Here is a 5000-nt window from a genome sequence, read left to right on the forward strand (position 1 = left end):
GCCAGTTAAACACCGACGGGCGGTGAACCAACAGCGTGGGACACAAATCCAACTACGAGCTTTTTAACCGCAACAACTTTAATATACGCTATTGGAGCTGGAATTACCGCGGCTGCTGGCACCAGACTTGCCCTCCAATAGATACTCGTTAAAGGATTTAAAGTGTACTCATTCCGATTACGGGGCCTCGGATGAGTCCCGTATCGTTATTTTTCGTCACTACCTCCCCGTGCCGGGAGTGGGTAATTTGCGCGCCTGCTGCCTTCCTTGGATGTGGTAGCCGTTTCTCAGGCTCCCTCTCCGGAATCGAACCCTGATTCCCCGTTACCCGTTACAACCATGGTAGGCGCAGAACCTACCATCGACAGTTGATAAGGCAGACATTTGAAAGATGCGTCGCCGGTACGAGGACCGTGCGATCAGCCCTAAGTTATTCAGAGTCACCAAGGCAAACGGACCGGACGAGCCGACCGATTGGTTTTGATCTAATAAAAGCGTCCCTTCCATCTCTGGTCGGGACTCTGTTTGCATGTATTAGCTCTAGAATTACCACAGTTATCCAAGTAACGTGGGTACGATCTAAGGAACCATAACTGATTTAATGAGCCATTCGCGGTTTCACCTTAATGCGGCTTGTACTGAGACATGCATGGCTTAATCTTTGAGACAAGCATATGACTACTGGCAGGATCAACCAGGGAGCTGCGTCAACTAGAGCTGAGCAGCCGGCCGCCCGGGAGTGTGTCCCGGGGGCCCGCGCGAACACGCAAGCGTCCGCTCAATTATTCTGCAAACAGGAGGAGGCTGAGCTCCCCTGCACAACACACCTCGAAACCCTCTCAGGTCCCGGCGGCGCGCAGCGCCGTCCTAAGTACTTGGTCGGGTTCGAGAGAGGCGCAATCGCCCGGAGTTAGGCGAGTAGACGCTTTAGGTGCGACCACCCGTGCTCCCAACTGAGCTTGCCGCTGCCGACAGAGGCCCGGGAGCGTGCTGTCGTGGCATTGCCGGCGGGAGACAACACGCGCCACCTACGGTGACCGGCAGCTCCAACGCCAGCGCCACAGAAGGACAAAAGCCCTACTTGGGTGCCGAAGCGAACTCTCCCAGCACAGCGCACGCGCCAACACGTCCGCACAGCTGCGATACAAACCACCTGCGAGAACCGCTGGGGCGACCGAGCAGCAGACGGCGTCGCGGCGCCGAGCGCCGGGCGGCGGCGCATCCTCAGCGCACAAAGTCCTCAATCGGACCAGCACACTGCAGATGGCCACCGCGCTTCGCACCGGGCCCGCGAGGACCTACTTTGGCCGCAAGGCGCCGCGAGCAGGGGGCGCCGGCGCGCAGCTGCGCCGCCTGCCGCGTCCGTCGGCCGGCGCGCCTGCCACCGGCCGCCCCCACCAGCCGGCTGTAGCGCGTGCGCCCACGCACCGCGCTGCCAGCACGCCGGGCGGCCCCCCCTCACCGGCCGGGGACGGTCCCACCCAGCCACCGCCGCGTATCGCCTCACACCCAGATCCCCTTTCACGTTCGTGGGCATGGTGGGTCCCCTTTCACGTTCGTGGGCATGGTGGGTATCCCTGAAACAACCGGTTAATAGCTCGACCGATCGTCGCCAACACTGATTCACCTCTAGCGAGAACAACCGCACCACAACGGGTTACCGGTTGTTCATTTGCGTAACGTCACCAGCAAACGTACACGTCCATCGCCATTTGCAACGAGTATTGCATGCCTGTGTCAGGTGTCACAACACACTACGTCTGCCCACATAGACGCAACAACATGTGCACGCCTAGAGAACACGTGGAAGGTAGACCCCGTACGTATGCGGTGTCCATTGCGCGAACGACTGTCAGCCCGCCTCTGCAGCATGTCGCAGATGTGGAACGCGGTGCAACATGCTATCACGGTGTGTGAGAAGAGACGACTACGTCCGAATACACGCTCCACTACATCAACAGACTGCTCATGCTGATCGCCATCCAGGGCGTCCGTTCCTCCCACACGTCTGTATGGCGTACCACACTGCAATCCAGCTCTTATAGGGAGACGACACGTAGCTGCGTGCACAATATTTGGACTGTATGGTCCGCCGTTGCTAGGCGCTGTCGTCATACGGTCACATGGGCCACGATGTATCATTCAGTACATACGGAGCAATGTGCAGTACAGTTTGTGGGTTTTGCGTACATCGGCGGACAGGTGACAGGCCGTACCACAACGTAGGCTGAGTACGTCGGCATGCGAAGGGCATTGAACATGCAAACTTCTCACCGACCAGCTTGCGAAGGCAGGGGGGAAGGGGGGGGGGCATGTACGTCCTGCTGCTATCCACACTACAGTGTATAGCAGGAGCATGTGGAAAGTCAGCAACACCTGCAAGGTGTTTAACATGACGCGATACACAGGGGACCGGGCAGTGCGAGTAGCGAACTATATTGCGAGGGTTGCGGTTAGGCAACACTACACTACTTTAACGGGTTGCATAACAATTACAGAGCAGGTTCAGCGACAACGTGCGTCAGGTTAAGGCGCAATATAGTTTAGGTTACGGCGCACTTTAGGTTAGGTTAAGGCACATTATAGGTTAGGTTAAGGCACAACATGGGTTACGTTAAGGCACAACATGGGTTACGTTAAGGCACAACATGGGTTAGGTTAAGGCACAACATGGGTTAGGTTAAGGCACAACATGGGTTAGGTTAAGGCACAACATGGGTTAGGTTAAGGCACAACATGGGTTAGGTTAAGGCACAACATGGGTTAGGTTAAGGCACAACATGGGTTAGGTTAAGGCACAACATGGGTTAGGTTAAGGCACAACATGGGTTAGGTTAAGGCACAACATGGGTTAGGTTAAGGCACAACATGGGTTAGGTTAAGGCACAACATGGGTTAGGTTAAGGCACAACATGGGTTAGGTTAAGGCACAACATGGGTTAGGTTAAGGCACAACATGGGTTAGGTTAAGGCACAACATGGGTTAGGTTAAGGCACAACATGGGTTAGGTTAAGGCACAACATGGGTTAGGTTAAGGCACAACATGGGTTAGGTTAAGGCACAACATGGGTTAGGTTAAGGCACAACATGGGTTAGGTTAAGGCACAACATGGGTTAGGTTAAGGCACAACATGGGTTAGGTTAAGGCACAACATGGGTTAGGTTAAGGCACAACATGGGTTAGGTTAAGGCACAACATGGGTTAGGTTAAGGCACAACATGGGTTAGGTTAAGGCACAACATGGGTTAGGTTAAGGCACAACATGGGTTAGGTTAAGGCACAACATGGGTTAGGTTAAGGCACAACATGGGTTAGGTTAAGGCACAACATGGGTTAGGTTAAGGCACAACATGGGTTAGGTTAAGGCACAACATGGGTTAGGTTAAGGCACAACATGGGTTAGGTTAAGGCACAACATGGGTTAGGTTAAGGCACAACATGGGTTAGGTTAAGGCACAACATGGGTTAGGTTAAGGCACAACATGGGTTAGGTTAAGGCACAACATGGGTTAGGTTAAGGCACACCATGGGTTAGGTTAAGGCACACCATGGGTTAGGTTAAGGCACACCATGGGTTAGGTTAAGGCACAACATGGGTTAGGTTAAGGCACAACATGGGTTAGGTTAAGGCACAACATGGGTTAGGTTAAGGCACAACATGGGTTAGGTTAAGGCACAACGTGGGTTAGGTTAAGGCACAACGTAGGTTAGGTTAAGGCACAACGTGGGTTAGGTTAAGGCACAACGTGGGTTAGGTTAAGGCACAACGTGGGTTAGGTTAAGGCACAACGTGGGTTAGGTTAAGGCACAACATGGGTTAGGTTAAGGCACAACATGGGTTAGGTTAAGGCACACCATGGGTTAGGTTAAGGCACAACATGGGTTAGGTTAAGGCACAACATGGGTTAGGTTAAGGCACAACATGGGTTAGGTTAAGGCACAACATGGGTTAGGTTAAGGCACAACATGGGTTAGGTTAAGGCACAACATGGGTTAGGTTAAGGCACAACATGGGTTAGGTTAAGGCACAACGTAGGTTAGGTTAAGGCACAACGTGGGTTAGGTTAAGGCACAACATGGGTTAGGTTAAGGCACAACATGGGTTAGGTTAAGGCACAACATGGGTTAGGTTAAGGCACAACATGGGTTAGGTTAAGGCACAACATGGGTTAGGTTAAGGCACAACATGGGTTAGGTTACGGCACAACATGGGTTACGTTACGGCACAACATGGGTTACGTTACGGCACAACATGGGTTACGTTACGGCACAACATGGGTTACGTTACGGCACAACATGGGTTACGTTACGGCACAACATGGGTTACGTTACGGCACAACATGGGTTACGTTACGGCACAAATTAGGTTAGGTTACGGCACAAATTAGGTTAGGTTAAGGCACAAATTAGGTTAGGTTAAGGCACAAATTAGGTTAGGTTAAGGCACAAATTAGGTTAGGTTAAGGCACAAATTAGGTTAGGTTAAGGCACAAATTAGGTTAGGTTAAGGCACAAATTAGGTTAGGTTAAGGCACAAATTAGGTTAGGTTAAGGCACGATATAGGTTAGGTTAAGGCACGATATAGGTTAGGTTAAGGCACGATATAGGTTAGGTTAAGGCACGATATAGGTTAGGTTAAGGCACGATATAGGTTAGGTTAAGGCACGATATAGGTTAGGTTAAGGCACGATATAGGTTAGGTTAAGGCACGATATAGGTTAGGTTAAGGCACGATATAGGTTAGGTTAAGGTACGATATAGGTTAGGTTAAGGTACGATATAGGTTAGGTTAAGGTACGATATAGGTTAGGTTAAGGTACGATATAGGTTAGGTTAAGGTACGATATAGGTTAGGTTAAGGTACGATATAGGTTAGGTTAAGGTACGATATAGGTTAGGTTAAGGTACGATATAGGTTAGGTTAAGGTACGATATAGGTTAGGTTAAGGTACGATATAGGTTAGGTTAAGGTACGATATAGCGTAGGTTCAGATACA

The 5000-nt window shown here is 51.3% G+C and overlaps 1 non-coding gene across 1 annotated transcript in view; it reads right to left on the bottom strand.

The window, feature by feature from the left end:
- The window catches only part of LOC126448879 (small subunit ribosomal RNA), a 1909-nt gene extending 1208 nt beyond the window's left edge, over positions 1–701 (bottom strand). Inside the window, exon 1 of the ribosomal RNA XR_007584283.1 lies at positions 1–701. This exon is cut by the window's left edge and continues 1208 nt beyond it. This is a non-coding gene — a ribosomal RNA (small subunit ribosomal RNA).
- Positions 702–5000: the final 4299 nt, after the last annotated feature.

This window comes from Schistocerca serialis, unplaced genomic scaffold, assembly GCF_023864345.2.
Source record: "Schistocerca serialis cubense isolate TAMUIC-IGC-003099 unplaced genomic scaffold, iqSchSeri2.2 HiC_scaffold_639, whole genome shotgun sequence".
Taxonomy (NCBI): domain Eukaryota; kingdom Metazoa; phylum Arthropoda; class Insecta; order Orthoptera; family Acrididae; genus Schistocerca; species Schistocerca serialis.